Below are 8,769 nucleotides of genomic sequence, written 5' to 3'. Positions count from 1 at the left end.
GAGCTTGCACCTCACGGCTGTCAGGACGGCTGGTATCAAGAAGACAAGAGGGAAGTGTCGGCGAGGACGCGGAGGAAAGGAAACCTGCTGGTGGGAATGCAAACGGGTGCGGCCGCTGCGGAAAACGGTATGGAGGTTCCCCAAAAAACCAAAACTAGAAGTACGGTATGATCTAGCAATTCCATTTCTAGGTATTTACCCAAAGAAAACAGAAACAGGAATTGGGAAGATACAGGCACCCCTGTCTACCGGAGCGTCATTTGTCATAGTCGGGATATGGGAGCCACTTGCGTGCAACGGTAGATGCATGGCTACAGAAGGGGGGTGTACGCGGACAATGGGCTCTCGCTCGGCTGTAAGGACATCCTGCCGCTGGCAACGACGCGGATGGACCTGGAGGACATTGTGCTGAGTGAAGTCAGTCAGAGAAGGACAAATACCATACGATTTCACTCATACGTAGAATTAAAAAAAAAAAAAACCAACCAAAAAACCAAAACAAGAAAACAAACAACAAAAAGAAATAGACTCGTAAGTACAAAGAACAAACTAGCAGCCTCCAGAGGGGAGGGGAGCGGAGGGTCAGCCGAACAGGTGAAGGGGAAATAATGACATCCCGGGTGAGCTCATACTACGAACCTTCACGATGCCCACACATGGGTCTTACTTCAAAGCTCGTCCTGATGCTGCCACTGGGTTGGCATCTCCCCCTTCGCATAGGTTAAGTCCTGTGACTCTTCTCTCACATGCACGGACGAGGAAACAAGATTTCTATCACTCTGTCCAATTGCTCATTTAAACGAAGGATCCTCTTTAAATCAACAATATGTAACTCATGTTTCCAAGCCTCGGGGACAGCCACACCCGGGGCGACTGTCCTCTGTGTTTGCACTGAACCCAGCCTCAGCCGCCTGGCCCCGAATCTTCCTGGAGTCCAGAGCCCCCCTAGGTCTCCTTGTTTGTCCCTGTTTCCCCGCTGGGCCCTGGAGGACTGGAGAACCTTCCTGGGGCTCCCAGAGGCATCGCAGCTCATACAGCGGGACGGGCCCCTCCCGTCCTCTCTCTGGGACTCTGGGAAACCTATCACCCTGGGCAACAGTGAGCTCCTTCCCCTCCATCTCTTGCTACGTCACTGCCTTGCAGCCTTCCCGCCTCAGGGGGGTTCCTTGCTTTTCCCAGCAGCCCCCCAATCTCCTTCACACCTCCCCAGAGGCCCACCCCCAGCTCTGCCCCTGAGAATCAGGCTCCTCCTCATCCTATCTTGGCCTTGCCGCCCGTGTTTGGTAAGAACAGCTGGTCCTTCCATAACACTTGCTGTGCACCGGGAACCATTCTAGGTGCTTTCTAGACCTTTCGCCCTTCTCACAGCCAGCCCAGGAGGCACGTGCTGTCAGCTACACATTTTATGGATGATGAGGCTTTGGCCCAGGGTCACCCAGGAAGTGAGGGGAGGAGCCAGATCCCACCCACTAACCATCGGGCTCCTGAGTCGCCAATTCTAACCAGAAAACAACACTACTTAAGACCAGACCCTCAGCATCCTTTGGGGGCAGGAGCTAAACCTGAATAAATAATAAACCAACAAAATGCAAGTATGCAATCACCTCCATGGGCTGTCCGTCTTTCTCCAGAGCAGAAGTTCTCGAACTGAAGCTGGCCTCAGAGTCCCAGGGAGGGGGTGTTGAAACACACAAGCTGGAATGTTTTCCCAATCTCAGAGTCTCTGGCTCAGTAGGTGCGGGGTGGGCCTGAGAATCTGCATTTCTAATGAGTTCCGTAGTGTTGCTGCCGGCCCGGGGAACCTGCTTGGGGACTGCTGCTCTACTGCCCTTGCCCACCTTGGAAGAACAGGACTTGGCTGGGCTGTCTGCCGCCTCCTGGGACACAGGGAGTAGTGGTTCCAACACGTACTTTCCCACCTAGTGGTCTTGTGACAATGAGCATATGGTTATGTTAAAAAAAAAAAAAATCCTCATCTGTTAGAGATGCATTCTGGAGCCTTCATAGGTGAGGTATGGGATGTCCAGGATTTACTTCAAAATACTCCAGTCTCTGCCGTTGCAAAAAAGTTGAGGGTATGGATGCAACAATGGTAGTTGGCCGGTGAGTCCCAAGGGGTTCTTTATACCGCTTTTCTACACCTTGTTTGTATTTGAAGGTGTTCATGATAAATCTTGCTGATTCCATGCAGGAAAAAAAAAAAAAGCTCCGGCTCCCACATGTAGTAACTGGATAAGCTTGAGCAAGAAGCTAGCAGTATCTGAGCCTCCAGTCTTTCTGCTATCAGTGCAGATGATGGCATCCTTCCAACCTGGTGGTTGAGGAGGTGACGGATGTTAGGCAATCATCTTGGCACGTAACTCGGGAAATTACGACTACCCCGACTTACTCCCCTCTCGTACACGCTCCAGCCTGGGCCTAGATGTGTAGTGCCTAATGGGTAGGGGACTCTCCCACCTCAAGGCACCTGTTCAACAGGTTCCTGGGTTGAATATGGAACTTGCCAGAAGCCTGCCCATCTGGAGCAGGAGGTGTGGGTGTGGACTGCGGGGCGGCAAATCACATGCGTGTTCCTTGGGAGGTGAGGCCTCTCACCAGCCTCGGGGGCTGCCCCACAGTACACTTAAACTTGTTTCTTTATGTGGTAACCAAGACTGGGGAAGGAATTCCCTGGCATCCAGTTCAAAGGCTGTTCCGGTGGATTCTAAGGGGGCTTCGGCTTGCCAAAATGTCCCAATCAAGGTGTTTGTTGTTTTGGTTGGTGTTTCGTATTGCTTTGTTTGGGTTTGGTTTTGATTGCAAATAACAGAAACCCATTTATGCCAGCCCAGGCCAGAGTCAGGGGCAGCGTGCGGCGGGTGACCAGCGGGAGCGGGGGAACCACGAAGTCTTTCCTAGGACCTCAGGACAGGGAGGGCAGCCAAAACTCTTATCAACTGGATTCAAGTCCTGAAACGCCGTCAAGAACCCCTACGGTGTCTCTCTCTCTCTGGCTCTTTCTCCGTCTCCGTCTTCCTCTTCCTCCTCCTATACAACAAGGCAGCAGGTGGCCTCTGCACAGCCCCGAGTCCCCTACCTCTGTTCATACAACCAGCAGAGCCGGCTGCCATTTGCCAGGAATTCCTGCATGCCAGGTCTTGGGCAAAAAGCTTCTCCACCAGGATTTCACGGTATCCCGCAGTAGCCATTGCAGAAAGTGCTGTTTTCATTTCCCGGACTTCCAGGGAAGGAAACTGAAGTGAAGAAAGGTTCAAGAAGTTGTGTGAGGACAAACACCCCAGAACAGAGGGAGAGCCCAGATGTGCGGGTCTCTCAGTCCTGAGCGAGGCTCCTAGGTTCCTTCCGGTGTCAAAAAGACTCAGGAGCACAGTGGGATAGGGGAGTCTGATTGGTTTATCTTGAGTCAGGTGACCCATACCTGGACCAATCAGCTGTGTCTGGGGCGGGGTCTCGGCATACCAACATGGCGTCCCCCAGACCCAGTGTGAGAAAACCATTCTCACATAGGGTGGTGGGCCTAGTGCCTGGCCGCTGCCTGATCCCACCTCTGTTACCCTCCTCCTTCCTGAACAGCCTTACGTGGACATGCAAAGCTCTGCTGCATTCATCTTCCCACGTAAGGCGTACATGATGCTCGATTTCAAATCCTCTTTCTGACATTTTTCTAATGGTCTGTTCTTGGGTAAATGACTTCACCTCTTTGAGCCTCAGTGTTTTCAGCTGTAAATGAAGATAGCATACTGGCCTCTCAGAGATGTAGGGAGAATCAAATGAGATAGTTAATGACCCAGGCAAACCCTTCTGTGGCTCCCCATTGTTTTCATGGTTGAGTTCAAACTCTAGCAGAGAACTGACTGGCACTCCCAGAGGCCCCCCTTTTCAAACCATGCCCAACTGCTTGAAGTTCCTTGAACTTCTCTGGTCTGTGCCTTTGCACATACTGTTCCCTCTGCCTGAGATGCCTTTCCTTTACTTCCCCAATCTAAGTGAGCTAACTTACTCCCTATAGTTGGTGAAATTGTGCTCCCCCCAAAAAGAGGTATTCACCTCCTAACCCCCAGAACCTGTGTATGTGGACTTATTTGGAAATAGGGCAGATGTACTTAAATTAAGGATGTTGAGATGAGATCCAAATCCAATGAAAGGTGTCCTTACAGAAAAAAGGCAAGGGGAACTTGACACAGAGGGACAAAGACACTGCAGGGAAGGCCACGTGAAGACAGAGCAGAGATCACACGATAATGCTGGAATTTTAGGCAGCAGCCCACAGGTGATTGCAGGAAATCTGTTTTGGCCTGGGTCACTCTCACCTTCTCATCCAGGAGCCTACTCAACTCTTCCCAGGTGAAAGCATGGGGACGCCTTTCCTGGGATTCTAAGATAGGATTTGGTCTACACTATCTTTACCTGAAGGGCCCCACTTGCCTTCTTTTTAGACTATCTTGCTGATCTCTGTGTGAATGTTCTTCTAGAAAAGGCTTGGGGTGGGGGAGTTTGTTAATCCTGGCAGCTCAGTTGGAAAATGGCCCCAGAGAAGACTGTAGCTAAATCGGTCATCCCAAGGAACAAGGGGATTGTTTCATGAAGTTTGCTGTTACGGAAGAGCCTTCTCAGTGGGTGAGGCCCCTGGCCAAACCCCTGCCATCAGCCAAGTGCCCCCAGGGTCCAGCCACTTCTCAGGGGCCTTGCATGAGACCCTTTGTCTCCCCCCGGGCAAGCCCGCTGTTTCCCAGCTCCCCGCGTCTCTCCTTGAGGCCCTGCTCCTAGGCCCTGTTTGCTGTCCGGAGGGACTCAGCCCTTTCAGAGCCCAGGCCAACCCTGCCCCCAGGGGCAGTGGACCGGTTCTCAGGCAGCCACCGGGGTGGCCGCAGCCTCTGTTGCCTCTTCAATATGGCAAGAGAGAAAACTCCAGACTGGATTCGGAGAAGTGGAGCTGGCCTCCTCCAGTGAAAGAAGGAAAATGGGAGGTGGGGCTCCTGATAGGCCCGTTCCAAGCCTCGGGCCTTGGGCAAGCTGCTTCACCCTGTGGGACTAGAGCAAACCTCCAGAGCCGCAGAGGCTCCGTGCCAGCTTCCTGGTTCCACTGTGTGCTAATTATGCAAGCTGTCTCCGCGGACGAGGTGGGCCTCCCCATACGCCCCCGTCTCTTCACACGTCCTATAAATGTACCATTATTTAAAATAAAAAGTGTTAAAAAATTATTTTTCAAAAAGAAAAACAGGCAGATAACCTTAGTATAAGGTATAATCTGACTTTGACAATTAATGGAGGGGGAAAAAAAAGAACAAATGTGTTCTTTCTTTTCTGCAGTCTTTTCCAGAAAGGCTTCCTGTAATTTGTACTTCCAAGGAGAACAACAATAAGTATGTAATAGCTCTCTTCCCTGAATGACTGTAGGTAGGAGAATGTCATAATCAAGTCAACTATTTTATTCAAAACTCAGTACCTGTCAGGTATTCATATAATGCAGGTTATATGAGATATATTCATACATAATATATCATATTATCTATTCATATAATTCATGTATTCATATAACTACACAGATTACAGGCTTAGTCTCTTTGATAAAGAAAAAGAAAAAAATCCCTAGCTCCCAAAGTCTAGAATCAGATTACTTAGGTCTGCGTTCTTACCCTGCCATTTACCAGCTGTGGGACACTTGCTAAATGACTTTATTTCTCTGTGCCTCAGTTTCCCTGACCTGTAAAATAGGTGTTGATAGTGTTTTCCTTGTGGCTTGGGATAGTTCAGATGAGTTGTTTGCAGGCTCATAGAGGTACCCGAAGGCAGTAAGAACTCAGAAAGAGCTGGCCCCTGCGCGGAGGTTGCCGTGAGGAGTAATGTTATACCGTCGTAGGGCAAGGGCTGGGAACAGAACGAGTTCCTCCTAAGGATTCATTGCCCACCTATCACTGCCTGGCTGTGGATGACCTTGGACAAGTTACAAGACATTCTGGGGTCTGCTATCCTCCTTTGTAAAATGAGGTCTGTGGCGTGGACATCTAGGAGACTGCCTGCCTGCCCCTGATGTGTGCATTATCCTGGGACCCCCTCCCGGCGCACCATCCCACCGCTCCCCTCATCACCACTGCTAATGGCAGAGCTGCCAGTTCGTTCATCAGCCTTCCCTTGGCCTCGGTGGATGCGCTCAGAAATGGGTGACTTCCCCAGGGTGCCAGAGGGGCGGCAGGCAGGGGGCAGGTATGTAGGATGGAGTCTGGAGCTGCCGGGGCCACGTCTCACATCATGAGGAAGACGGCCACTCTACCCAGAGAAGACAGAGAGAACTGGGGAACTCTATCCCTGGTTCCTGCCTCCCCTGAAGCCCAGGCGAGGTCCCGTCTTTCCAAGTGGGGGCCATCAGATCTTCCTTAGAGGCAATAATAGTAACAATAATAGCAGGGAGCACTTACACATACGTACTACAAGCCGGGCACTGAAAGCCGCATATGTACTAACACTTTTCCTCCTCCTAGCAGTACCAAGAGGTAACTTCGCCCCCTTTTACAGATGGGGAAACTGAGGCATGGCGAATGACCTGTGCAGGGTCACACAGCCCGCAAGTGTCAGAGCCATCACGTACCATTCTTATGCATACCTCACAAAGAAAATACAAGTGAAATGGATGGAATAAGGTATTTCCTAGAACGTCATCACGTACGGATCCAACTCTTCCGGATTTTTCCACTCCAGGTTGCCAGTGTCCGAGTCTTTCTGCCAGTATGGTTCTGTGCATCCCCAAGAGTGTTGGTGACACAAAATTTCCCAGAAGGCCATTCCTCTGTTGTTCCTGGAAGTTTCCACCAAGCTTGCTTATGCCCAACCTGTACGTTTCGACATACTTGTGTGTGGGCAATGACGCATGCTGACACATCACAACTTCAGGGATGCAGGGAGGTGAAAAAACAGAGCATATTGGATTCACCAAACAAGCATGGTTAGTGCTTGGTAAATATTTCTTGCCAGAATGGATGTGTGAATGAGTGAATGAATGAGGGACAAGCAAGTGGGGAAGTTAGTGAATTTACCTGCACCTGAGGGGCAGTGTGCCAGTGCAATTTACAGATGGAGGAAGGGACACAAATTATAGTCTCATTACTTGGGCTTCCCCAGAGTTCTCAGTGGGGGTCAGCTGTGCTTCGAGGGGACCTCAGTGCCAGGCTGGTGATAAGGAATTATAGCCAGACCCACCAAGCACCTGCTGTCCATCATCTCCCATACGCCTCCCCAACAAGACTGATAGGCAGTGACTCCTACCACGCCCATTCCACCGAAGAAGAAACTGAGGCTCAGACAGGCTAAGTGCCTTGCCCAGGATGGGAACCCAGGCTGACCTGTCTCTACTCTCTGCACCCCTCCTCATGGGAAGTGATGGGGCAATGGGGGTGAGCTCAGCCCCGTCCCCAGAGCCCTACAGGTCTGCACACCAGCAGTGTCCCCTTTGGGGCCTCAGTGGCTGCAGAGAGTGGCGGGGACAGGCCAGAACTGGCGGAGAAGCTGGGTCTCTGGAGCCCGAGCTGTGGGAGCCATGGCTCCAGCACTTGCTACCTGTGACCTTCAGGTGTCTGGCACTCTTGGTCTCTGCTGGTTGTACCCATTTGCTTCCACTGTGTGCGGCCGGTACGGAGTGGACAGTCCCCCAGCCCTGTGCCCTCAGCCCTGATCAGCCTGGCTATTCAGTGGAGCCCCCACCCCCAGAGGCTTCAGCCAACCTCAGGTCCAGGTCCCTTCCAGCCCAGTAAGATCAACCCTCCAGGACAGGGGGGCTACTGGGGATTCCATGGGTGACCCAAGCTGCGAACCCTGCAGTCCTGTGAGTAAATTTCACAAAGTGGCTCATGCCTGGAATGGACAGACATGAACCTCTCTCCCCAAAATGGAAACCGGATCTGTCTCTTATCGGACTTGCCATCCTTGCAGAAAGTTGTCCTTCTACTCCATCAATGGGAAAGTCAAAACCGTCACCCTCACCGTGTGACAAAGGCACACTTCATACAGCTTGCGTATGAATCGCTGGGCTTCTTCTCTTTCATGTTCCACACACAAAAACAACACAGAACAGAACAAAACCCCAAAAGAGTTCTTCAGCAATGTGGATGCGCTGAGGCCCGTCCGTCACCTGTCTCCACTTTAAAGTGGGCTTGGAGTGTTTTCTAAGAGAAAGCGTGCATCCGTGGTTGGGGAGGTGCACGGGGCCAGGGGGAGCCTGGGTGTTGTCTTCACACAAGCCCATTCTGGAATTTGAAAGGTCGAGCCCTCCAAATGACTGATGAGTACCAATCACCTCGGGGCTGTTCTGAAAGGGATGAGTTATTGGTCAGCGGACCCATTTCTCTCCACAAGCCTACGCGTGTGTGTGTGTCCGTATTGTGCAGCCACTGTTGAGATGTGTTCTCATGCTCCCAGGGCTCTGCCCACAGCCCCTTGGGGTCCCCGCCCTGGCAGGGGTGGGCTGCCCCTGGAAGTGACCATCCCTCCCCTAGGGGCAGCCCTTATCTTGTCACTGAAGGGTGCCGGAGACTCAAACACACTTGGCACCCATGCCCCTCAACGGGGCCATTTCCACAGTGTGACTCAGGGCTGCTTACACTCTTTGCAAAACGAACAGCCCCACCGCCCTACCCTTCCCCCAGGAAAGTTAGGAACTTTACTAACAAATCACTTTCAATGAATCCTCCTCCCAGGGTCTGCCTCAGAGGGATCCAACCCAGAGCACTGTGCACATGGCTGGATATTCCAGGGTTCCAGAAGCAGAGCTGAGAGGAC

Source organism: Ursus maritimus, unplaced genomic scaffold, assembly GCF_017311325.1.
Source record: "Ursus maritimus isolate PB19 unplaced genomic scaffold, ASM1731132v1 scaffold_19, whole genome shotgun sequence".
In the NCBI taxonomy this organism is placed as follows: domain Eukaryota; kingdom Metazoa; phylum Chordata; class Mammalia; order Carnivora; family Ursidae; genus Ursus; species Ursus maritimus.
This window is presented reverse-complemented; position numbering follows the sequence as displayed.